The sequence below is a fragment of the Miniopterus schreibersii genome (genome assembly GCF_964146895.1).
Source record: "Miniopterus schreibersii genome assembly, chromosome: 10".
Lineage (NCBI taxonomy): Eukaryota > Metazoa > Chordata > Mammalia > Chiroptera > Miniopteridae > Miniopterus > Miniopterus schreibersii.
In genome coordinates, this window is record NC_138110.1 from 2,320,994 (window position 1) to 2,348,410 (window position 27,417).

Sequence of the window (27,417 nt, forward strand, 5' to 3'; positions counted from 1 at the left end):
ACCCCTCCCCTCTTCCCAGGGTGACTGGCTTGCTGTGCTGGACGATTGGGGCTGTTTGGGGATCCAGGTGAGGGAACGGGGGTCTTGAATGTCCCGTATGGAGCTCTGACTCCATGGCACCCGAGAGAGCTACGCACATCTGCTTAAAATACAGGTGTGACAATAAACATCCATGTCTTGTCCAGATGGCAGACACTCTTTTCCATCTTTCCTTTTCATCCAGGTGTCTGGCAATCAAAAAACAGCTTCTAGCTTTTCCAAGGAAGTTTTCTGCTCTGGGAATATTCCACATAACTTTTTTGCTCCGTTCTTGAAGTCTCTGGTGCATTTTAGGCCTGGCAGCTGAGGCTACCCTGGAGTTGAATTTCAGGTCCGTGCATCCTGCAAACCGTGGGGCCAGGGAAGAGTCACGTAATGTGTCAGTGCTTCAGTGTCCTCGTGTAGAGGGCGGTTGTTAGCAGCGCAGACCTACTGGGGTAGTATCAGGGTTCAGTGAGTTCACGTCCAGCGCACCGCAAGGCCTGGGGACGGGGCGATGGCTTGTCATTGCTGTTGTCAGCACCAGGGCTCGGGCTCCCTTTGCCGCTTGGACCTAATCCTTTGAAGATTCTCCACTTCTCTTCAGACTGATGGTCAAGGGACACGGGAAATTTTCTTGCCTCATTTTTTGTAAGCCAATTGTATTTAAGTACATTTTCAGCTGTTTTCAGAATCACGCCTTTCTGCCCGCCCGCCGTCAGAATCGGACCCACAGCTCCCGTCGGGAAGGGGCTACGCCGGCAACCGCTGCCCGCCTGCGCCCACAGGCCCTCCAGCTGCACGGGCCCGCGGCGGGCCTTCCGGCTGGGGAAGGAGGCGGTGTGGAGACTGGGGAAATTAATAAAGAAAAATAAGTCAATATTTAAAAAAAAAAAGAAAGGAAAAAAGCATACAGGTGATGTGTTGTGGAGTGGTGCGCCCGAAACCTGTATAATTTTGTTAACCAGCATCACCCCAGTACATTTAATGGAAAGGGAAAAAAATCAAGGTTTGGACTTCACTTAAGGGCGGGCCTTTGCTTTTAGAGCTGCACAATTTCTAATAACATCTTCTAAGGAAACTCCTGATTTGTTCTGTGTGTTCTTTAAACTTCCGGTGCAACGCTAAGCGAAACTGCGCAGGAGCCCATCTCCGCTCCTCGGCGCTGGCCCTGTGCGCCCTGCAGCTGTGGGTGCCGTCCCAGGTGCGGCTCTGTGGGGACAGGTGGTAGATGCTATGACAGGTGCAGTGGGTGCGGGAGCCTCCCTGGCTGTCCCCAGGTCTGCAGGTGGTCCTGCGTGTATGCCGGGCCCAGGTCCTGGTCTCCTCAGCTGCTCTGAGAAGCCCCGCAGCCTGGGCGGCTGGCAGGACAGACCCTGTCTCAGTCCTGGATGCTGGACGCCCAAGGTCAGGGTGCTGGCGGCTCCTGGCAAGGGCTGCTTGCTGGCTGTTGGCCGGCCCCTTCTCTCTGTGGGAGATGGCTCTGGTCTCTTCCTCTTCTGACAAGGGCACGAGCCCATCCTGGGGGTTCTACCCCCAGAACCTCATCTAACCCTCATCATCTCCCAAAGCCCACCTCCTAACAGCGTCCCACTGGGTCCGAGCGTCAGCATGTGGATTTGGGGACCCAGGCACGCCTTCTCCACAGCACCTGTTGTAAAGCGTCACCCGAGGACACAGGGATGGATAAGTGTGACCCAGGTGCACCCTCGAGAAGCCAGCTGTCTCCTGGAAGCTCGGTTCTGGGGAAGAGGAAGCAGGGGTGTGAGAAAGTGAGGCCTCGCTCTGCGTGGGCCACGGAATGCTTTCCTCTGAGGGCGACAGCCACTGGACCCTAGACCTGGGGGACACTGTGGTTGTCTTTGCAGCATTCACTCCTGGTTGTCCTGGGGCTGAGCGTGAATGTCTTCATTCCCATTGGGCCCTGTTCTCAAGCCCCAAATACCCAGCCTTGCACAGCCAGGGGGCAGGTGCCCGAGGACAGGGACAGGTCTCTTCTAAATTACACCGAAACTCCAGGGTCCACTGGGGTATTTGGTTGCCATGGGCTCAGATTCATTCAATATCAGGGCTCTTAAAAAGGTCCCTGAGGGACGAACTCTTCATTTGGGATGAAGCCCGCAGAGCCAGGGCCTTCGCTGAGCCTGGCGTCAAACCTGGGCAGGGTCTGGACCTCGACCTTCCCCCTTGGAATTCTTAACCTGTGAATTAAGATAACACTCTCTTCTTTCATTGTTTTCATTTGTTGTGTTTTCATTGAAGGACCTTTTAACTTGAGAGCATAGACAGACATCTGGAAAATGACAGAATATTTCCCACAGTCATTCTCTTGCTATCCCCTAATTTGTGTATTTTCTAATATTTCCACTCCCTCAGCTCTCAGGTGGTTTCCCTAGCTCACAGGCAGCAACTCCTCAATTTGCTGTTACTTTTCTCCTTCCACCCCAGGGAGCTCACATTTCCAGGTCCCTGTTCCCTCGCCGTCACCTCTAACAGCATTGGTCACAGGCCAGGTAATAAAGAGCATTGCATAGGAGTGGCCCAGAGTCAAGCTCCTTTAACCACACAGTTCCTACCTGCCAACGCGCTCAGCAGAAAATGGTGCACACTGCGGGAGTGCGCTGAGCAGAGGGTGCAGGCTCCCCCGGACTTCTCCCTCCCAGGACCCTCCTCTGCCAGGCGACGGCCAACCCTGAGGGCAACCCTGAAGACCTGAGTCTGTCTCACGGAGTGGAGTCAGGATCCCTCAGTGTCTCCATAAGGTGTAGCTACAGGTACGGGCCTGCACCCACATGGACGCATACGCGCGCACACACACATACACACGCATTCACAGACGCACATGCACACACACACACACACACATACAAACACAGACTCACACACTCATACACACACAGGTGCACACACATACACAAACACACATACACACACACACACACTTTTCTTTTTATATCTACTTAGGAAATGAGATCATATCTCTCTTTGGTTTTTAATAACACCTTGGTGTTAAAGATCAGTGGTTCTCACCCCTGGGGTAATATTGCCTCTCCCAGGGGACATTTGGTGACACCTGGGGACATAACTATTACAAACTTGGGCAGATGCTGCTGGCATCCAGTGGGTGGGGGCCAGAGATGCTGCTAAACATCCCCCAGTGCCCAGGGTGGCCCTTGAGAGAGGACCAGCAGACCCCAGGGCCGGGGGTGCGGAGCTAAAACCCTCCTTGACAGTGACAGCAGCAATGGTGCCGACGCTCATGGCTGGGTTCCCATGAATATTCAAGTGTTCTCTCTCTCTCTCTCTCTCTCTCTCTCTCTCTCTCTCTCTATATATATATATATATATATCTTTATTGATTTCAGAGAGAGGAAAGGAGAGGGAGAGAGAGAGATAGAAACATCAATGATGAAAGAGTCATTGATCGGCTGCAGCCCGGGCATGTGCCCTGACCGGGAATCGACCCCCGATCGCCTGGATCCTAGGTCAACACTCAACCACTGAGCCACGCCTGGCCGGGCATCGAGTGCTTTCTAAGTGTCTACCACACAGTAATGCTGTCATGGGCACCCAGGTCTATCTTCCTCTGACGTGTCAGAGGCCAAGGGGTCAGGCCATATAAAGGTCCTTGCTGCCCGCAGACCTGCCATGTTGTCACATGGCCCCACACTAACCCCCTGTGCCTTGAATCTCTCCCCCTTTTATTTGTCCAGAACATTCCTGTCTTATTCGAGGATCACCTCCCTCACGGCCTGGCTGTCAGGCCTGCACAGCAGAGGATCCTTCTCGGTGCATGTCCCAAGGGGGCGATGCCACCGGGCAGACTGCAGCTCTGCCAGGAAAGCACCCGAGTCCTGGTGCCCATGCCTCAGACCCAGCCTTTAGCCCAAAGCTGGCAGGCGGCAGGCCTCAGAAAATGTGCATCAAGTGGATAAACAAGTGGTAGCATCTATCTCAACAAATACAATGATTTAAGTTTTTCCACATTGTCCTCTTTAGACTTTGTTTTCATTGAGGACAGAGGCTGTTATTTTTTTAAAAATTTCTTTATCTTTATTGGTGAGAATATTACAGATGTCCCCTTTTTCCCCCACTGATCCCCTCCACCCCACATCCATCCCACCCCCAGGCCTTCCCCTTAGCAATGTCTGTGTCCATGGGTTATGCTTATAAACATATAAGTTCTTTACTTAATCCCTCCCCACCCACTCCCCCCTCCCCACCCTCCCTCTGAGACCCCTCAGTCTGTTCCATGCTTCTCTGTCTCTGGATCCACTCTGTTTATCAGTTTATTTTGTTCATTAGATTCCACATATGAGTGAGATCATGTGGTACTTGTCTTTCTCTGCCTGGCTTATTTCACTTAACATAACACTCTCCAGGTCCTCCAGGCTGTCCCAAAGGGTACGAGGTCCCTCTTCTTTACACCTGCGTAGTATCCCTGGTGTGAATGTCCCCCAGCTTTTTATCCACTCACCTACTGATGGGCACTTGGCTGTTCCCAGATCTTAGCTATTGCGAATTGTGCTGCTATGAACACAGGGGTGCATAAGTTCTTTGTGATTAGTGTTTTGGATTTCTTAGGATATATTCCCAGAAGTGGGATCACTGGGTCAAATGGCAGGTCCATTTTTAATTTTTGAGGAAACTCCCCACTGTTTTCCACAGAGGCTGCCCCAGTCTGCACTCCCACCAGCAGGGCACCAGGGTCCCTTTCCCCACACCCTCGCCAGCCCTTGTTGTTTGCTGATGGAGCCATTCTGATGATTAGCTACGTTGAGCATTTTTTCATGTCTCTTGGCATCTGCGTGTCCTCTTTGGAGAAGTGTCTATTCAGGTCCTTTCCCGTTTTTAATTGGATCATTTGTCTTCCTTTTGTTAAGTTGTATGAGCTCCTTATATATTTTGGATATTAACCCTTTATCCGATGTGTCCTTGGCAAGTATGTTCTCCCAGACAGTGGGCTCCCTTTTCATTTTGTTGGTGGTCTCTCTTGCTGTGCAGAAGCTTTTTATTTTGATGCAGGCCCATTGGTTTGCTTTCTCCTTAGTTTCTCTTGCCCTAGGAGATGTGTCAACAAACATATTGCTACGGGAGAGCCTGAGATTTTGCTGCCTGTGTTTCCTCTGTGCTACTTATGTTTATATCCTGAGCGCCTGGCCGGCTGTGTGAGTGAAGGAGCGGGCCCTACCCAAAGGGGAGAGGACTTCTCCCCTGGGGTTCGACACGCACAGACAAGGCAAGAAAGTTAAGCAGGTTCAGCCAGAGGAAGATCGATTAGACATTTCGAAATGGGAGATGCCATTAATATGCTGTGTGACTACGAGAAGAATGTCACGTTAGCAGAAATTAATCCGTCGCCGTTCCATGTGGTGACCAACCCTGTCCGCTTAACAGTAACCCAGAGCTGACCGCATGGGACAGGAGCAGGGGGCAGCACAGAGGGCGGCGCATCAGGCCCTCGGGGGCCGAGCAGACGAACCTGGCCTCGGGGGCTGCTGTAAACCAGTGAGCTGCCCCATTCGTCCCGCGTGGGCACATCCCAGCCCGGCCGGCCTCCAGCGACAGAGTGCGGGGGCAAGGCGCGCGGGAGTCAGCCGCGGGCCGGCTCAGCGTGTCCCGGCCTCTGCGCCCGGGCGGCAGCTCTGTGGCTCCCACCCTCGCAGGGCAAAGGGAGCGTCAGGACTGCCCGCGCCTGCTGGGCTGTCACAGCCTCCAGCTTCACTGCCTCTGACAGCTGGTCTGCGCCTGATGAACCCCCAAACTGTCCCCGACATCTTTCCCCAGAGGGCGCTCTGGACAAAAGCAGGCCCAGGGCCTTGGACTCACAGGGTAGGTGCCTCTTCTGCACATTCCTAAGGTCCCCTCGCAGGCACAGGAATTCCCAATTCCCGCTTTCTCCATCTAGCTAGCCAGATGTGAAATTTTTGTGAGTGGAGCCTGGGGCTGAAATTCTCTGCCTCCTGGTGCCCAGACAGAACCGGAGGCCCGGCGGGGCCTCACCGAGTGTTAGTCGAGTGCACGCTGCTCTGGGGATGGTGAGTGTGGGGGAGGCGCATCCGGGCAGTGGGGAAACCTACCCCAGAAAGCTGCCCGGACAGTAGGCTGAGGAGTGTGGAGGGGATGGCCACAGGGATCCCTGCAGCTATGGTGCTCCTACTGGATTTGTTCCTCACGTCCAGCCCCCACCTGCAGGGCCTCCAGCCCCTGTTGAGCAACTGCCTGGTGCTGCTGGTCGCTGAGCGTGGTCCCACCTCTACTTCCCCATTGGTCATGTCCATCTCCCCGCTGATTCAGCCAGCTGGCCCCGCCGCCTTTCTGCCCAGACCTCACATAAACTTTGTGGTATTTCAGACAAGTGCATCACACCCTTCTCAGATGTAAATATTTCCCTGGTTTTAAAATATGTATTTGCATATTGTCATAAAAATTTGGGGAACCAGGAAAATGAAAGTGGGTGAGGAGGGCTCCATGCTGAAAGAGGAGCCCCGGCCGTGCCTGCTCTGTGAGCTCGTGCCTGCGGGGCCTTCCGCGGGGACGTTCTCACTGCCTGCACACTAAGCGCTCCACCTGGCTGGCCCCGGCACGCTCGGATCTGCCTTCCCTCGCGTGTATCCCAACAGGACAGTGTGGGCGGTAACTGTTGCATCACCTTGGTAACTCTGTGTTCTCCTCGGTATCTGCCTGGCAGCTACTGGTCACCTCTCTTTGCTCCGAGGAGGGAGAGTGTAGACAAGATGCTCACCGGGGCTCCGGCAGCTGCGACATTCGATAATTCTACGGCGCGTTAATAAGGGTTAGTGGGTGTGAAGCCCAGACGCTCCCTGGGACAGGCAACAGCAAAGGGACATGTTGGTTCCCCCAGGGGACGCTGGACTCCTCGGAGGAGCAGCGAGGACAGTGCAGAGTGAAGGGCTGCAGGTCAGAGTGGCCTGTCCCTGTGCCTGGGGCTGCCGCCCTGTCAAGAGGCCCCTTTCCCCCTCTGCTGCTGTGTGAGTGGCAGCGAAGGCCAGAAAAGCCAGCACCACTTGTCGGGTTAGATCTCAGGAGGCATCACCCTAGAAAACAGGGGAATGGGCTCCTGATACATTTTGCTAAAAAAAAAAAAAATCCCAATTTGACTTGACGTTGGACTAGTTTTGTTTTTTTGTTATGGACAGGGAGGCTTTGGGCAAGGAGAGTGAAAAATTAATTATTCAACCATTTTTCTGTGAGGCAAATTCTCTGGAAAAACAACCCCCAAGGAGCAGATGATGACTCACAGAAGGGTTTGATCAGAGTTGGAGGAACGAAAGAATCAACGAGTGAACCGACGCACGGAGGAAGCAAGGGGTCCTCTACCATGGGAGTTCCTGGTCGCCTCATTGTTTGACCAGATGACGGAGCGGCTCTGAGCGGTGACCCAGGGGTACAAGAGCGCACCGTTTCGGCAGTTAGCTCCCCACTCACCCGGTGGGAGACGCGCTCCAGGGAAAGGCAGGTGCTGTCCCTGGCTTTGCTCTTCACCTGATAGGCCTGAAACCAGGATCCCGGCCCCTCTCCTGGAGATCTGCTTGTGTGACTGGGGCGGAGCCTCGGGTGCTGTTTGCCTCTGGTTCTCAGCCTTGGCCACTGTTGGTATAAAATGGAAAGTTACTTAAAAACATTGACACCTCAGCCCCATCATGAATGATTCCAATGAAGGTGATATGGGCTACACACTGGGCTTGGTTTTTTATCTTTTTTATGTTCTATGGGTGACTTAAATGTGCATAGAGGTTGGAGAATCACTGCTGTGAGCTTACCCAGTGTCCCAAGTGATTTTTTTGGTCCCTTCAGATGACAGCAGCCCAGACCATCGCTGGTCAGGGGACTGAGTACAGAAAGGGGTTTACATCCTCACAGCCTTCTCCTCCCACATCGAGAAGTGGCAGATGAAATATGACAAATGTGCTTTTAAGTGTATAGATGATCTTGCAAGAAAGGAATTAAATCCCCAGGTCTACGTAACAGAGAGAACTGAACGTGGCTGGCACACCTATGCCCTGTGACTTATGGGTGTAAGGAAGGAAAGGTGGTGACCGTCTCAATAACTGAGGGCATGGGTTCTTAACTCTAGCTATGAATTAGAAGCACCTGGGGAGATAGAAAACCCCACTGATGCCCGATCTTACTCCAAATGTCATCCACACTTTTTACAACTTCTCCTGGGTGATGCTAATATGAAGTCAAACCGCTGAGGAATCTTGGATCTTCATTTCCATATTAAAGTCAGAGGCAAGCCAAGCACGTCAATGATCACCACATTATGCAGCATGACACTGGGTATCTCAGTCAACTGAGCAAGATGAGGGAAAGAAACACAAACTAAAGGAGTCAGGAAGGAGGAGGTCAGTCTTCATTCATCGCAAAGAGGATGATTGCAGGCAGAGCAGGCCATAAAGCCATGGGAACTAATAAGAAGCTGAACAAGGTAGAGAGATAGGAGTAAAATTAGGAAAAACAGGTTGTATCCTTAAACAATAGAAAATACATTAGACTGTGCCACATTTAAAAATGCTATTCACAACACCAAAAGCCTAAGAGGGAGTTTAGAATAAAGCTACCGAAAAAACCACAAACCCTTTATAAACAATAAAATTTGAACAGAGAAATAAAAGAAGATCCAAGGAAGTCAGATTGTGTACCATGTTCATGGACAAACAGCTCAGCATTTTAATTCATTTGACAAATAAATATGTTTTAAGCAACTTTCAGATTCTAGGTGCTGTACTGAGTGGAAACGTCCTACCTGATGGAGCTTGTACTATAATGTAGCGTAGACCAGATGCCAGTAAATCACATGGAGGAAAAACAGAGCCAAGGAGAGAAGGCTGGGGATGTTGGAATGGAGGGGATTGCTCTCTTGTATGGGACACACATGGAAGGACTTCCCCGGAATGAATCCTGATGATGTGAGACTTGAGCAGAGATGAGAAGGAAGTGGGTGAGTGTGCTAGGAGGGTATCTGGGGAAAATTGTTCTGGACAGAGGATAAAGTGGTACTAATGCCCCAAGAAGGTACACACATGACCTGTGAAAGGACAACCAGTAGGTTTGGCAGGTGTGTGAAGGTGTGTGGTGGGCACAGTGGTTTTTGAGCAAGAGAAGGTACAGCTGAGCCCTTTGGCTATTGTGAGGAGTTTGGTTTTATCAGTAGTGAGCACCATCTAATGTAAGATTTACATGGACCCTCTGGCTCCTGTGTATCGAGAGAGTGAAAGGGGCCAGGGTGAGAACCTGCATGCACGTCGGAGACTCCTGCAGTGACACATGCAAGTGGAGAGTGGCGAGGACGCTGTGATACAGATGGTGGGAGCTGGTCTAACACTGGACACACACTGAAAGTAGAACCAATCGGACTTGCTAATGAGTTTTCCCAGAGTGTGAGAGAAAGAATGGGGTCAGGATGACTCCAGGTTTGGGCCACAAGCACTGGGAGGAGGGGGTTTCCAGTGCCTGAGACGAACAAGACTGCAGATGGGGCACAGCCAAAGGGTATCGGGGCTCAGGTTAGACTCTAATGTTTTGGAGGATGAGTAGGGTTATCACATTGTTAGTTGCATGTGACATTCTAGAGCTGGGAAGGAGATGAAGGAGGTCGAGGCTGAACATAAAAATGGGGGGTTCACTAGTATACAGATGGTATTTTAAAGGACACTCAAAAGCTGGGCACAAAACCTGAATCATCAGCGTCTCCTAGAAACTTGTCATAAATGCATATTCCTGGGCCCCTCCCAGACCTACAGAATCAGGAACTCCATGGGGGAACCGTCCAGGTGAGGGAGCTGGTGGCAGTCACTTCTCTGAGCCACTCCGCATGCACAGAGAACAAGGCTGGTCTGAGCACTGAGCCTCAGGCTTGCTGAACCTCAGAGGGCAGCCCAGGGAGATGAGAACCAGCCAGGGAAACAGACAAGGTGATCATGGTGCAATGGAAGTTCTCCCAGATCGAGGCACGGGTTCAAGGCAGTCCCAAACAGCGCCTCAGAAGTGAGCAGTGTTTGACAGCTGATTTCAAGTCAGGTAGCGGAGTGGAGGGGCAAAGACGGCACAGACCGTTGTGAGGAAGCAGCAGCAGGACTACCCCAGAAACTCTGACTGCAGGAGGAGGCTCGTGCATGAGAGAGTGGCTTCTCCGGTCAATGGCAGAAAGATGGACTCACTAATAACTGGGATGGAGACAAGTGGCTAGACATATGGGAAAAGGTATATTTAGATCTCTACGTGACACCATATACAAAAATATATTCCAGATGGATTGAAGGCTGACATGCAGAAAGCAAATGTCTAAAAAGAAAATATAGGGCCATGTCTGGATCTCACCGGGATAGTAAAAAACATCTTAGGAGAAAAGATTGACAAAGATTGATAACAACAAAACTTGAAATATTTGAATAGTGAAAACCAATTTCGCAAATTGGGAGAAAGTCTTTCTAACGTGCAACAGGCAAAGATTGATACTCAGAATATTCAGAATAAAAAATTAACAATTTTCTAAAAATGCTAACAAAGATAAGAGTCTGGCAAAGTATTTTAACAAGAAATCCATAGGAGAGGAAACCTAAATGTCCATTAAACATCCTATGCAAACACTTGGCTGGGAGGAAGGGGGGAATGGGAAATGGAGCAACTTCAGCAGACTGTTCGGTCAGCCCGGCAAAGAGGAGCCAGGCCAGTGCTGGGCTGTGTCAGTTTCCCACAGGTCCAGGAACAAAGTAACATACAGCAGGAGGTTAAAACAATGCCAACTGCCGTCTCCCGGGAGCCCAGTCCTGCTGCGCAGGAGGGTCCACCTCCCCTTCAGAGACTTCATGGGCTTCCAAACTCCTCTGCTGTCCGGGCCACTTGCCTCCCCGCCCCTCCCTCCCTCTTGCCCTCCTTCCCGCTCTCTCCTCCCACCCGCACCAAGGAAGAGCCCTGTGAGCTCACTGTGAGGTCATCATCTACCGGCCAGGAACGAGCCCTCACCAAGGCGCAGTGGCTGCTGTCCCGGCCCCGGGTTATCGCCCAGGCCATCCTTGCAGGATGCACAGGACAGCTTTCCGATGAGAAACATGGGCTCAGAGAGGATGGAGCCCGGCTTTGGAACAGGGTGGGTGTGAGATTAATACCTGAACTCAACCCAAAGCCTTGGTTCTTCCCACAGACCCTGCAGAGCCGATGAAACTGAACTTTCCCAGCTCAGCTTGTCCCTAAAAGACCCTGCAGCCTCTAGGTCCTCCATCATCAGAGGGGGGGCAGGAGAAAGAAGACAGGCAGGGAGTAGAGGGGACCTAGCACCCTGCTTCTTGCTCAGCAGGAGCAGAGGAGTGGGCACGGGAGTTCTGTCTCATGGACACATCCCTCACTGTGGCCCGGGGTTTGAGGCTCATCTGAGCCATGCCCCCTGCCGGCCGTGGTGTGTCAGGCCGTGAGACACTGGTGTGCACACACTGTTGTGCCGTGATGTGCTCTGACATTGACACACATGCACATCCTCGGAAATAGACTTTTCATTAATAGCCATTTGTTGTTGGTCACTTACAAGTGGGCTTGCAGTGAGTATTCGTGTTTTGGCAGCGAATCTGCAATGATGGGGAGTGGTGCTGCTACATGGAACAAAACTCATTAATCACAACTTGTTTTCAAAGGGTTCTTCAGAGGGTCTGCATCTGAAATTGGCCATAAAAAAATGTGGGCTCCAGGGAAACAACTGTTGGCCATGAAGGGTGCAGAGTGCACAGACCTGGTCAGGTGGTTTCACCCATGCTTTCCCCAGTGAGCACACAGGACCCACATGCTCCAGTTCTGCACCAAAGGGATGGAGGATGCAGAGATCAACAGACAAGACATGGGTCCTGTTCCGGTGAGTTTGGAGCTGTTAAAGCCAGCTCAACAATTAAAGAAGTCAGCTGAGTATCACGTATGCGTCCATCCATCCATTATCCATCCATCCATCCATCCATCCATCCATCCATCCATCCATCCATCCATTCGCTCATCCATCCATCCGTCCGTTCATCCATCCATCCATCCATCCATCCATTCATTCACCCATCCATCCATCCATCCATCCATCCATCCATCCATCCATCCATCCATCATCCATGCATTTGCTCATCCATCCATTCATCCATCCATCCATCCACTCATCCATCCATCCATTCATTAGCCCATCCATCCATCCATCCATCCATCCATCCATCCATCCATCATCCATCCATCCATCCATCCATCCATCCATCCATCCATCCATCCATTTGCTCATCCATCCATCCGTTCATCCATCCATCCATTCATCCATCCATCCATCCATCCATCCATCCATCCATCCATCCATCCATCATCTATTCATTCGCTCATCCATCCATTCATCCATTCGCTGATGCTTGCGTGCCCACCGTGTTCCAGTGGAGAGGACACAAGTCCTCTGAGAAGCAAACCTCTTCCTTGAACCTGGCAGCAATCTCAGGAGTGAGGGTGGTCGGGAACACTTCCCACGACTTCTTACCTCTGCCTCACTTTACCCCAATTTCTGCTCTCAGGCTCTGGACTCCTACTAAGCTGGACCTCAGGTCCTTGGAAATTATCTCTTCCTTTAATCCCTATGTGGTGTCTCCCCACATCATTTGTTGGTCAAACTCAACAAATATCTGTGCTGTGAATAAAGGAATGTACGTGTGGGTGCCTGAATGGACAATGTTATTGTGCCTTCAAGGTCCCAGGGCAAGAAATGTTTAAAAGATGGCAAAAAAGGCAATGTGGGTTAATTAATAAGCTGGCCAATATGGTAAAAAATGGTTGTTGGCTGATAAAACAGTCATCTCCATCTCTTGATACCATAAAGACTTAAAAATTAAACATTTATCTTCTCACCCCACTCCGTCGAGGGTTGACCACTCCAAGTTCTGATGGGTAGGAAGTGAACAGGAGTATGTTGGGGGTTCCAGGAGAGGCTTCTACTCCCTGAAAAGAAGCCAGCGCATTGCTGGTGCTGCCCTCTTTCCCACTGAACACTGATTTGAAGGGTGGGGTGATGGCAGCCGTCTTGTGACAACTTTCAACAGATGTAACAAAAGCCAGCACACAGGAGGGCGATGACAGTGTAGTGAGGTGGAGTAAGTAGGCTGTGAACTCACACCTCTTGATAACTTTTAATGTGAGGACGCAAACTCCTGATGGTTTTATCCACCATTCACTGGGATTGTTAGTCCCAACTGAGCATACTTCCAACTGGTTCTGACATTGGGTGAGGGCCTGTCAATTTATGTTCTAATCCTGGGCCATATTATGACTTGATTCCATACTCTGGTGTCGCACAAAGATGGGTCACTGGGGCAACACAGGAGAACTTAAGTGTGGAGATCCTTGATGGATGCCCCGGCAGAGCAGCGGCCCTCCGAGGACCTGTGATGGCTGAAATCCATGACTGGTCCTCTGTCCTTTGCTAACCTCCTGGGAGAACATCGCAGCTTTCATTAGGCTCCGGCAAAGAAGAAGGCCCTTGATGAGGGGACACCCCAAGCAGAGGGAACCACCTCCCCTGAATGTCAGCGAGCTTTGTGACAAAAACTCATCTCGGTGCCACAAATCCTCCAAACCCACAGGCCTCCTGGGCCCCTCTGTGCTGTGCATTCAAGAGCCTCTAACTCTGTGTTAGAAGCAAAGGACTTCATCCAGGGGATTCATTTACTAGGGCATCTGGTGGTGGTTCCACAAATTGTCAGTGTCCCACTGGGCCCAGCAGCTCTGGTGGTCTTTCCATTGAGGTGGGACCATGCTGTCATTGGGGCATCACATCTTCTACCACAGAGGAGGGATGGCAGTGCCCCAAACTGGCAGCCCTTTGTCAGGAGAGAAACAGGACTCCCATGAGCTGGGCAGACTTCCTGAGACCTGTCCTGGAAGAGTCGGTGGGCTTTTCCTGGCCGAGTGGTCTGGAGAGGAGGGAGAAGGCCAGGCAGCAGGCTTTGTTGGCTTCTACTCTGCCTCCCCTGAGCTCTAGTTGCCCTGATCCCCTGAATGACGTGTCCCACCAGCATTAGATCTGCATCTACGCAAAACAGAGCTGGGCAATGGAGCTCCCACTGTGGAGACAAAGAGAGGAAAGAAGCCGCAGGGCCAGGGCTCAGGTGTGAACCACTGGCTGCCATGGGAGCTGTGGTTGTGGCCACAGAACTGCTATGTTTCCGACTCAATAACCCACGTCCTGGGCCCCGGAGATGTAGCCGGAGAGCGAGGTGCACCTTTACCCGTCCCTGGCCCTCCATCCACCTTTCTTCTCAGAACGCTTGGGTCAGTGCAGTTCCATTAACACAAAGATCTTGTGTGACGCTTCACAGCTTACTAAGTGCTTGGGTTTTCATTTTCAGCATCATCGGGGTGCTGGGTCCAGTGCTAGGCCAGTTGCGCTGGTGAGACTTGGAATGGCTTGGACGCGAGGGCTTTGGATGGCTCCCTCTTTCTCACTCAGTGAGAAGGTAAGCTGGGGGTGCTCAGGAAACCTCATCAGGCCTCAGTCCCGGGATGCCGGACCTCCAGGTGGGGGGTCCTGCCATTGTGCTTAAATTCAGACTCAGGGGCTCAGGCTTGGGGTCAATGGGGCTCATGTTTGGTGAGAACGACAGGTGGTATTACAAGCCCGTCTCTTGAAAATTAGACCCTAACCTGCTGTATCCAAAGAACTCGACTCTCCAAAGTGTAAACGATTTGATGTTGAGGCTTTAAAACTGGGGCCTCATCGTAGGACAGGCCCCAGGAACTGGGGGACCTCCACAGGCATGAAATGAAGGAATTAGGGGGTGGCTGAGACCCTCCCAGCAATAAACAACCACGATTCAGGTCCCTTTTGCCAGTCTCCAGGGAGAAGGCCTGTGGACAGGGCCCTGAGGTCCTGGGATGAGGTGTGACATGTCAGGCCTATCCCATCCAGGGATGACTTCTAATTACAGGAGAGGCAGGTTCCAGTCCACAGGGGACTCCAGCGCCTCTCCAGCACTGTGATCTCTCCTCCCAACCAGGACCCTGGGGCCCAGGGACCCCGGCTCCCCTCCACCTGTTGCACAGCCCCACCCTCGGGCCCCAGCACTGGGGGTCACAGTTCCTTTCTCTCCTCCAGGGTGCTGCTCGGCCACATATGTAATGATGTAAAGTCCCTTTGTGGCATAATTTCCTCTGGAGCGTAAAGGTGACTTGTTTAAAGGAAACACTAAATAAGCGGCCGGCTCCAGGGAACTACTATGTGAGTTATTTTTTCTTTCCTCTGCTTTCAAAATGGAGTAAGAACCTGAAGAGGACAATGACCCCGAGAAGCAAGGGGCAGCGAGGGTCGTGCAGAGGGAGGGAGGTCTGGGTACAGTGGCAGTGGGGTGCGGGAGTGGGGGGCAGGAGCTCCCAAGGGCTCCCTGTCTTTGGATTTAGGAAAATGCCCCCACTCCACACCCACCTCCTGAGCGAGCGGGGTGGCGGCTGTGCTGAGGGAGCGCCTGCGCACAACCCGAGTGCCGCGTGGGTGGTCGTGGGGCCTCCTTCCCGTCTGTTAAACATTATTTTAAAAATATTTGTTCCACTTACAGGAACCGGCCATCTGCTCGAGCGAATAACCAGCGGCCTTGAGGAACAGCTGGCGCCCAGCGCCCGGGTGGCAGGAGGCAGGCAGTGGGGGGATGCGTGGGAGCCAGCGAGTGGGCCCCGACGAGACCGGGCGCCGCGACTCCTGCGTGGGAGCCTGTCTGTCTTCTTCCTTTGTCCCGGTGGTTTGGGAACCTGTGAAAGAGGCGCCTTCCAGCCTGGCCATTCTGCGTCCCGAGGTCACTCGGGGGACACGCTGGCAGAGCTTCTGCGGCAGGGAACCCCAGCCTGGCCCAGGCGCCCCGCCCAACACTGGCCCCGCGGAAATCAGGTTGGGAAGATGCAGACAAACCCGAAGAGGCTGAGAAGGAGCGTCGGGGAGAAGGACGGGCAGATGCCGGGAGACAGACAGACGGCAAAGCTGGCGGAGCCCCTGGCCGGGGGAGTTCCTCTGGGCAGCAGAAGCCCGCATCCAGCTCCAGCCTGGGCCTCGCCCCTGCGCTCCAGTCCTTGGCGTTCCTGAGACAAGCCTGTGCCTTTCCAGCAACCCCCCTTTTTACCCGTTAGCATCTGAGGGGCTGTCTTTATTTTGTTGGAAGTTTCTTTGCTTCTGTCAACAGACCCACTCATCGGGGTTGTGGGTGGGCCTCCGAATGAAGCTCAGAGACCCGTCTCTGGCCTTTCAGAGGGGCCTGCAGGTGCCCCGTCACAGCTGAGCCCCTCCTGTGCCCCCGGAGCAGGCTGGACTTCACGGCCGAGCACGCCCACGGGCCTTGCTCCTGTCTCCTTCGTCCCCAGGGCTGTGGCCTCATGGAGGTGAGTCACGGTGCCCTCAGGTTCCCTTCCTTGGGGCCACGCCTGAGAGGGCTGGACCCCCCGGGTTCTTATCAGCAGAGGGAGCTGACAAGTGACCACAAAAGGTGCCATAAGCTGGGGTCAAATTTGGAATTGTGGACACTCTGCATTTAGCTCTTTTTTTTTTTTTTTTTTTGGTTAATCTTTACCTGAGGGTATTTTTCCACTGATTTTGAGAGAGAGTGGAAGGGAAGGAGGGAGGGAGCAGGAGAGAGAGAGAAACATTGATGTGAGACAGACGTGTCTGTTGTCTCCGCATGCACCCCGACCTGGGGAGGGGATTGAGCCTGCAACTGAGGCCCATGCCCTTGACGAGGAATCCAATCCAGGACCCTCCGGTGAGCAGGCCGATGCTCTAACCACTGAGCACACGGCCAGGGCCATTTAGGTTTTTTAAATGACCCAACCAGCCTTGTTCCCTCCCTCCCAGGCCCTTCTCTCCTAACTCCCTCCCTGCCCTGTATCGTCCGGGTCACGCGCTTCATTTGCATATAAGCAGACGTAGCAGATGCACATACACTGTCCCGGGGTGTGGACTCGCTGCTGCCACACACAAGGGCCGCAGGGGTAGGTTAGAGGAAGGGGCTGCCCGCTGCCCGTGAGTGCAGGAGCTGCTGGGGGCCCGGTGCCGACAATCCATGGTGGGGGCGTAGGGCGCCGCCCGGGTCCTGGTGGAGAGAACAGTCGCGGCTACGCAGACCAGGCAGGGCCCTGACGGTCCCTCCCCGGTGAAAACAGATCAGGGTTAGAGCTGGACCACAGCGGAGGCCCCAGCTTCACTACCCAGCTCAGACGGGACGGACACGGGAGCTGAGGGTTTGTCCGCAGTTGTCCTCCAGGAAGCAGCTGCAACGTTGGGAAGGAACTCCTGCCTTGCTCGGCCGCCGCGTGTGAAATGAGAGTGATATGCCGACGTGGCACCAGCCAGTCAGGTTCGTCCACAGGGACGGCGTTCTGTGTGACCCCCAGTGAACTGTCCCAGCCGAGCTGAGTGTCCCCTGCCCCAGAGATGAGGGGTTGACACTCTCCCCCAAACACAGAGCCAGCACACAGGCGAGGCCGCCCACAGCCCGTCTCCTGGGCCTCCTGAGGCCCTGAGTCCCATCTTGCAGATAAACAGGCCTCGCGCTATTGTGTGACACACCTTCTGCAACCAGACAGCAAAGTTCTGAGGCCACGGGCTTGGAATTGTCTCCATACCCCAGAAAGCAGCAGAATTGGCATGGAGCTAAGCTCTTGTACGAAGGTTACACAAGTGCCCGGGGGGGGGGGGGGAGGAGGAATTTGGGTCTCTGCAGATGCTGGTGAACTTCCTGTGGGACCTGCAGATAGATGTGGTCAGGGGGGATTAGAAACAAGCGTTGGTGGTGGGAAAACCCTGATATCCCCTAGACAGGAATGGGGGGGCTCACACTGTGAAGGCTTCTGTCCTCCTCACGAGATTAGAGAAGATGACCCAGGGACAGATGGGTAGAAAAAGAGAATTGGATTTGCTCTTTTGTGTTTTTCTCTCAACTAGAAATCACTAGATTTCTTACTTTCCTTCCAGCCTGTGATACTTTAATACCTCCCCTTGCTGGTTAGATAAGCACAGCGCAGAGGAAACGTGTAATTAAATATTTCCCCCAGAACGCCGGCTGCTTTGTGGTGTCAGTCATCCCTGTCTGCAGGTGGCTGTGGTCGCCTCTTTTTCTCCGACGTTGTTCGTGTGGCGTCTGGTGCGAGGCTGGCTCCCGGGCGGGTGCTCAGTAATGTTGGGGGACAGTAATTACACGCATCACAGACACAGCACCGCGGAAAACAGCAGCTATTCAGTTGCAGGAGGTCAGAGCTTTAGTATAATAAAAAAAGAACTTGCTCTGCTTTTATGTTATAGCACTGGGTCAGAATTACAGGTTTCAAACTGGATAATAAAAGCAATTTCCTATGATGAGGGTAAGGAGGAAAACAGCATTTATCGAACACCTCCTATGTGCCTCCATTGTGCCGTATGGACAGATAAGTATCCTGACGTAATAGACATAAAACATGCCACACCGTTAGGTGGCTCTAAACTGTGGGATTACAGGAGTTTATCCCTTACATTTGATAAGGTATGCTTCCTTTAAATTTTTTTAAAAATAAATATGTATTGCTTTTAAAAATATAGGGTGTCCCCAAAAATGTATTTATACACTTTGAATAATTATAAAGTCAGTGTTTATTAAAACATGTCCCATTTTAAAAATCGAGCTATCAGCTGTTAAAGTGTGTGTACATTTTTTTGGGACACTCTGTACATTTAAAATCTCTGTCTCTGTCTGTCTTTCCTTCTCATTCTCTCTGCCTCTCATTACGACAGGGCCTAATCGGATCCCACCCCAGACTGTTCCCCATCCTGAATTTGTTCTGGAGCCATGGTGGGCACTGTCCTATACTTAGGACACCTGGTGAGACACACATTATGGCCTGCTTGGTCTTGCCTATGTTTTTTCTCTGTGGACTTATTTGCCTGAAAGGCAATTTAACTCAAACCCTAGGTTGTTTTCATTTTTAAGACACTTTTTATACCACTAGTAGGACATATACAAAAAAAGAGTAAAATTTTTAAATGTACATTTAATAACTGGTCACAAAATGACTACCCAGGTCAGCGCCATCCACACCAAAAACCAGCGTATCAGAGTATCGCTGCCCTCTGGACCGCATTTCCCACCCAGGGGGCGAGTCCTCTCCTGTGCTTGTGATAACCCCTCCTTCCCCTTCTTTATGGTTTCGGCATTCACATGCACAACTGTCTACGTTACAACTCAGTCTTTAGATGAAAGGAATGGCTCCGTGTGTATTCCTTAGAGTCCGGCCTCTCTTTCTTGATGACCAACCTGAGAACCTCCGTTAGTGCCGGCTTGGTGACGAGGGGCGGCTCAGCTTCCCTGTGTCTGAAGCCATATTTATTGTCTCTGAGATACTAAAGATTACTATTTGTTACTATAGGTTATTATTTGTTACTGAAGGTTATTTCTTGGCAGTGATTTTCTTCTAGGCCTTCTACTCTTTGCATCTCACTGTCTCCTGGCTTGAATTTCTACAGCTGGGAAGACAGTCGTCAGCGTCTGTTAATATTGTTCTTTTGAAGGAAACTTGCCTCTGGATATTTTTCAGAATTAAAGAAAAACAAACCCCTTTGTCTTTGGTTTTCAGAAGTTTCACTACAATGTACATTCAGTGTGTAGTTTTTAAATTGCGAAGCTTCTTAGATCAGTGAATTTCACATCAGCTTTGAAAAGCCCTCTGCCCGTGTGATATCGTCCATCCAGCTTCCTCTTGGTTCTCCTGGAATCCCATGTGCTTCTCCCGCACTCAGCATCCTCTGGGCCTCTTGTACCTTGTTCCATACTTTCCATGACTTGTCACTGTATCAGCCACTCTTGACCTTGACCCCTGACCTGTCCTCCACATCAGTAATACTTTTCACATCCAATCTATGCCGAATCCATAGACTCTGTTTACGTATTTTTCTCTTCTACAATTTCCCATCGATTTTTTTTAAAACATATAATTTGCAGGCTCTTCGTAGAATCCTCAGTGGTTTCTATTTCCTTGAACATGATAATCATATTTTTTTTTGAAGTCCAATGACTCTAATGGCTGGATCCCCTCCGAATCTGTTTCTGTTTCCTGTACTTCCTCCTGGGTTTACATATGTCGTCTTGCCGTAACAAGGGCCTGCTGATTTTATTCAGTGTGCCAGACATTGTAATTTTACAGTTGTGAGCACACATGATCAGGGCTCAGACAACACTGGTTCTGTTTGCTAGAGCAACCCAGGCTCCACTCAACACCACCTCAGTGACAGGGATCATGGGAAGCTGCCCGGTGGAGGCTGTGAGGGCTTAATGGACTTCAGTTTACTGTACCAACCTCGGGGAGAAGCATCTCCTACAGTCAGCCTATCTCCCCTGCATCTCATCCCAGGACCTGCTCCCCATCCTGTGGGCTGTGGGCTGCACTCTTGCCCTGTGTTCGTATCTTACATAATTTTTCTTGCTGTCTTAAGTTTTAGGGTTGATATCACTTACTTAGCCCACTCTTTCTAAAATGCTGATTTACTCATTAATAGATATTTGTTGAGGTCTGCTGCATGCCAAACGCTTGTCAGGTACTGGATTTTCAGTGGTCAGCAGAGGAAGACAAAGAAGCTGCTCATGTGGCCTCAGTGGTCTAGTGTCCAAGTTCTAAAGGCCTGACCTTGGTCTCATAGCACCTCTAAGGGCAGATTTGAAGTGAACCCAGAAAATACCATTGTGGCCCATAGAGTTGACCAACCTGTCAGTGGGAGCAGAGCCCTGGGAGGGTTAGGAAAGCACAGGGGACAGTCGGTGTGTCTTCTGCCCCTCCTCCGGCAATGCTGTGCAATGGCCACAGCAGCGACGCTCTGTACCAGCCTGGCTAGTCCTACTTACGGTCCAACCAGGGCAAGAGGAGAGAAAGGGAGACGCTGAAAGAGCTTGTTTAAGAGCCACTTAAAATGGGAACATGTGTGTGGTGATAAAAGCCTGCGGTGGGCTGCAGCGACATCCCTGCCTTAGGCGCGATCCCACGCGTTTACACTTTCCCCTCAAACAGCCATTAGCTCTAAACTCTTTGATGGATGACCCGATACCCCAGTGGCGACTTTTGTTAACTCAGATCTGGGTCCAGCAGGGGACAGGACAAACTGGCTCTTCCATCGAACTCATTCAGTGTCGAGTCTCAGCGAATGGGCCGGCCCGCGGGGAGCTGCAGGGCGCGCCGGGAGCAGGGTGGGCGGGTGGGTGCTCAGCCCGCAGCTGCTGAGGCGCCAGCGCCAGGCCCGCAGCAGCCGGAGCTGGGCCGGCATCGTCCAGGCCCGCAGCAGCCGGAGCTGGGCCCGCATCATCTCCACGCCCAGTGTCTCTGACTCCCCCGCTCCCTGGGGGCGGCAAGCAGGGCGAGGTGGGGAGGTGGGGCCGCTAAGAACCCCTGCCCCTCCCAGGTGTGCAGGAAGGTCTGGGGGGGCCTGGCCCCGGAGGCTGCTCACATGCAGGTAAGTAGAGGAAGGGGCTCTTGTAACATCCGGGAGGTGATGGACTGGACATAACTTATGATGTAGAATGAACACAGCACCAACCCACCTGACCCTCTCTTGGGCTGAACTGCAAAGGTGCTTTCCCTTTACAAAGACGATCCCACGGGGAGTTCTTCTTGTCGGAGGCTCAGGTTAGCGTTACAAAGGACCACAGGTTAGGGCTCAAACAGCAGACGTGTATTTTGTTGCCGCCCTGGAAGCTGGAAGCTCCGGGTCCCGGTGTCAGCAGGCCGGTTCCGCCCGAGGCCTCTCTCCTTGGTGTGTGGACGGCCGTCTTCTCCCTGTGTCCTCAAGTGGTCTCTCCTCTGTGAGTGGCTGTGCGCTAATGTCCTCTCCGTATAAGGACACTGGTCATACTGGATCATTCTAACTGCATCCCTTGCAGGACCCCGCTTCCCGCCCAGTTGCACTCTGAGGCCCTGGGGTTAGAGCTTCATTGTGTGAATTGGAAGAAGACACCATTCAGCCCAAACTCCAAAATGAGTTGACCAAATTGACTACATGAAAAACAAATTCTACGTGATAAAATCACCATACAAAAACCAAAAAGACAAATGGGAAACCGTGAAACACACTTGCTATTTATGTCACAAAGGGCCAATTAAAAACAGTACATTAACATGAATATTTTTATTTTATTTGGAAATATAGATACATATATATTTATATCTCCAAACCAAACTAAAATGCCCAATAGGAAAACGGGCACAAAATTTAGGGTGTTCACAGCAAGTGAAATCCATGGGGCTGTTAAGTATATAAAATGAGGCTCAACGTGAAAAGCAGCCCCAGGGACCCTGAGTTCTCGTTTCTTCCCTGATCGCACTGGCAGAGACCTGCTGGTACAGGAGTGACAGAAGGTGTGGGACAGAGTCCTCCGTATATGTCCCGTGGGATACAGTTGACAGGATCTCTCTCTTGGACATTTGGCGAAATCTGTGAAAATGATAATCAGAAAGCTTTTGCCTAGATTTCCCAGCCCCAGGAATATGTGCCGAAAGGCTGAGGTGTGTGCAGCGACCCCGTGCAAGGTCGCCTGGGGCTGAACACAGGTCGGCATCAGCCGGCAGGGCTGCTTCGGCGCCCCCTCGCCCTGAGGAGAGGCGGGCACCCAGGACCCAGGACGCGCTGCCCCGGACACCTCGGTGTTTGCTGTGGGGGAGGCGAAGGCGCCGTGGGCGTCCGTGGGTTGTCGCCTGTGAGGAAGCACTTGAATACCTCCGAGAGCACACGCAGGACCCTGGTCACGCTGGGCCTCCGGGGGAAGAGCCCCGCCTGACGAACGAAACAGCAGGACGCCATGTGCCCATCTCTTTCTCGCTTTTGAACCATGCAGGTACCTCCATAAAGAGCTCGGAGGCAAATGTGACCCATGCTAGTGTCTGTTCTGGGGGGTGCGTGGGTGACCTGTTGTATCTTCTGTAGTTTCGTGCATATTTGAAATGCTTCATAATTAAAATTTAAAAATCACATCTTTTTGCCTACTGATTTTTTTCAAAAGATCCCCCCACATATGCCCTAATTTTTTTGACTGTTACATCCATGTTACTCGGCAGGTTCATAGAAACAGTCCAAGTGGCTTTCGTCAAATAAGGAATTTACTGGCTCCTGTTTCTGGAAGGTTCTGGGGGTCGCCGTGAGGTATGAGTGGATCTAGGGCCTAAACGATGCCTCCCCTGCCTGCCCCTCCCTGCCTGCCCGCCCGCTCGGTTCTCAGGCAGCCCCCTTGGGCGTGGGAGGGCACAGTGAGCGGGGCTGAGAGCCTCCTAACTTACGAACCTTTTCACAGACCGTCAGTGACTCAGAAAAAGCACCGGCCCCTCGGGCCTGGGCCAGCTGTCAGTCCCTGTGAGTCTGAATGGCCTGTTCCCCGGGGTGGGCCTCTCGACAGCCTCCAAACCTAAGGATGCTGAGTGGCCCACGGGTGGCCCAGCGGAGGGAGACTGAGGCTCCTCTGCCCTCAGGTGGGAAAAGGTGCCCTGGGCAGCCCCACCCAGTGAGAATGCTCCTCTCCCAGCCACCTCTGGGGGAGGCCGTAAGACGGGGCACACAGCTGGTGCATCTGGGTTGACCTCGGGCATCGTTTCCACAGTCGGGGGGGGGGCCCAGGCTGCTTCCCGGGCCCGGGGCCGGCCGGCGCCCACACAGGGCTTTGGTAGCTGTTGTGGTTAATTTGTCTCCCTCTCCACAGTCCACACCTGCCATCCTCACCGGCTTTTTCACAATGGTTTTCTGATACTATGTCACATATAGAACATCCCACATTCTGGGATATTTGATTGTATTCTTTTGGGGACATTTAATCCTTTAAGCCTGGATTCCCTATGAACCGGCAGTTAGGTATAAAGTATTGATTAACTAGATTGAATATTTTTCAACCAGAACGCAGTGTATTTGCTTCATGCTGATTTTCATCACAGACCCTAGAGCAGAGGGATACCCACAAATAGTCATGATAACTTTTGCTGCTTGGTTAAGCTTGTGACCTCAAGACTAACCATGCAAATGCATGTTCCTCCTTTGCAAATAGCAAGGGAAGTGTGGGTGAGCCCTTCGGAATCGAGCCAGGCTTGCTCCCCATCAGCCTCCCCTCAATGACCACAGCCATCCTGCAGATTCTCAGATCGATGGCTTCCTGGGGATCCCCCGGGGCCATCTCCTAACTCGATCATTTATCATCTCCTCCTTTCCTGAAAGAAGAGTTTCCTTATTAACTGAGGATAAACTGGTTCTGGGTAAATGCTCAATTCTTTCTCATTACTGACTAATTTTCAGAATAGAAAGTGGTTGTAATGGTCAATGTTAATGGCAGCATATATATTTTTTTGCTTTTGCGTGTCACAATGTGGGCTGTCCACTATCTAATGAGACGTGGGCTGCAGTGCTGGCCGGCCCTGGGGGGGGCAGCGCTGTGGAGGGGATGCTGAGCCGGGGCGGGCTGAGGGGGCCCCTGCCGAGAGCCTTCCGCATCCAGCAACTGCCCAGTGCCCCGAGCGGGTCGGAACGCCCTGGCCTGTACACCCCCCTCACCCGGCCCCCCACCATCCAAGAAGCGTGACCTTGAGCCGCACTTCCTTGAACTTGAGGCAGCCCCTTTCTGCAGGGGACCCTGGTGACACGGCCTCGTCTGCCCCCTCTCTGTGTGGGTTTGTATGTTGTGTTTGTTCTGCCTCGTTTTGTGTTTTAAGAGCTTGTTGGGCTCATGTACTTTACATCTGTATTTCACAATAAAAACTTGGGGATGCTCGAATAACCCCACGTTTAAGAAAGGAGTTGCTTCTCACACCTCGTGTACGCCTTTGAGCCTCACCCTCCGATGGGAAATGGGGTTTGTGAGACCAGCTCCGAGCCCACCTGTCACCAGCCCTGAGGTTTTATTGCTTCCAAATTCCCTTGATGGAGATAGGAGACTGTGTGTGAGAGAGTGTGTGTGTGTTAAATCGTAAGTTTATTGTCATTTTTTACTCAAATTTAGCATGACAGGGTTTATTTTCTTGCCTTTATAAATTTTATATGTATATATATTTGTATATATAGAGTGTCCCCAAAAATGTTACACACTATAATAGCTAATAGCTCACTTTTGAAAATGAAATGCATTTTAATAAACTCTGCCTTTATAATCATTCAAAGTGTGTGTATACATTTTTTGGGATGCCCTATATTTGCACTAATAACATTAACACATCTTTTCTAAAAAATGAACTGAATGATATCAAAATTATGACACCGAAGTCCCCACTGACAATAAAAATGCTGAATGCATTTTTAAGATTTCTCCGCAGTTCTTTTTGCCCTCCAAATAGAACCTCCAAGGATTCGGATCCAGGTTGCTGTTTGCAGCAATTACTTGAAGTCATTTTGCTGTGTGATCATGTTAACACTTTGATATAAAATTCAGTCCATTTGTTGCGGCTTGTTTTCAGCTTGGGGGGCTTGATAATTCTCCCTTTTTGATTTACTTTTTTGAATATATGAAGCATCTTCAAGCATCTGCCATTCAGGACTCCCTCTGGCATTTCCCCACAGATTCCTTTGCCCTTCCTTGGTGCGAGCTTCTGAAACGGGCACTTACCCACTTCTTACCCCTGGTTTGTTGGCATCTCTCACGTGCGTCGGGAACGGACAGACATTTCCCCGAGTGTGAATCACGGAGCAGCTCGTTCCTGGATGCGGCCCCAAGGCGGGCGTGGGAGCCGTGCGGCCCGTCCTGCCCCGCGCCCGGGCTCAGCTGACCCAGCAAAGGGGACGGTGACGACGGTGCCTTTGGGAGGAAGCTGTCCACGCCCTCAAACACGAAGCTCTGGGCACGTCGGATGCCAGAGGCGTTCGCCCTGCACGCGTCCCGTCTGTGGGTCAGGGCAGTGCAGTGGGAGCCCCCCGAAACGCAGCTTGTTCTAGGAGGGGAGGAGAACGGCCACGCTTCTCCCGACACCTCACTATGACTCCCAGGCCTTAGACCACGGGAACAGCAGGGCTGCCATCTGCGCCTCTAGGGAAAGGCTGCCACCCGAGAGGCAGGCCTTGGAACACGAGCCCCATCAGAAAGGACCTCGCTGTCCCTCCTGCTGGAACAGGGAGGCAGTGCTTGGTGCCATCTGGATACGACAGAACGAATGGACTCCTGGTTTCTTTAGGAACTGAGGTCTTCATGTAGCAGACGTGGCAGAGACACTCACATCTAAGTTTTTAAAAAATGCATCATAACTAAAAATATACCAATAAGAGGCTTAACAAACATCTAAGATCTCCTGGACAACTACGTAATGACTCTCAAAGCAAGTATTTTTAAAACTATGATGTGCAAAAAATATATATCAAAACATTATATATAATATAGAAGACATATTTTTATATTTATAACAAAATCTAGAAAAGAGTCACCTATACACGTGGGTAAACAGTTTAGAAGGCAGTGCTGTTTATGAAAGCACATTCCAGGGAAACAAGGCTCGGATAACGCCAGCAGGTGTGCACAGTGGCTTTAACTCAAATACATTAGGGATCTTCCTGTTGGATACATTTGGAGTGGCTTCCTTACTGTAGACTCTAAAATCAATTCTGTATTCAGTAACGCCTCAGTATTGGGGATCTCCAATAAGGGAATGGGCATTTTGTGTCACTTCCAAATGCGTTAATTTTTTTCAGGTAAATCATTTACGGGTCTGACGCTTCATCAGTTCGCTTTAGGAAATGTTGGGCAAGCTGACCACAGGGCCCCTAACTCAAATAGGAGGCAGAGGTCAAAATTACCAGACAGGGGTTTTAAATAAGTATTGTTAATATGTTAAGAGCTCTAATGGGAAAAGTAGACACCGTGTAAGAACAGATGGGAAATGGAAACAGAGAGAGAGAAATTCTGAGAAAGACCCAAAAGGAAATGATAGAGCTCAAAAACACCCAACAGAAACAAGCCATGTCTTCGATGGGCTCACGGCGGACTGGAGAAGTTCAGGAGAGTCAGTGACCTTGAAGCTGTGTCAACGAACTCCCCGAACTAAGATGGAATGAGAGCAAAAGAACAAAACCCTAGCAAAACCAATGGGAATGGAGCGTCTGAGATCTCTGGGGTAATCTCAGGAGGTGTAAAATGTGACTATTTGGAATACATAGGGGAAGAAATAAGGAACCTGTCAGAAGAAATTTTGAGTAATAATAGTTGAGAAATTTCCAAAATTAACAACATTCATCAAAACAGAGATCCAGATAACTCAGAAGATACCAAGCATTGATAATTATGAGTAAGTCTATCCCTGGGCATAACATATCCAAACTGCAGAAAACCAAAGGCAATGAGAAAATCCTAAGCAGCTAGAAAGAAAGGTTTTACTACCTGGAGGAACAGGATATGCTTTACAGCGTACGTCTCATCAGAAGCCCTGTAAAGA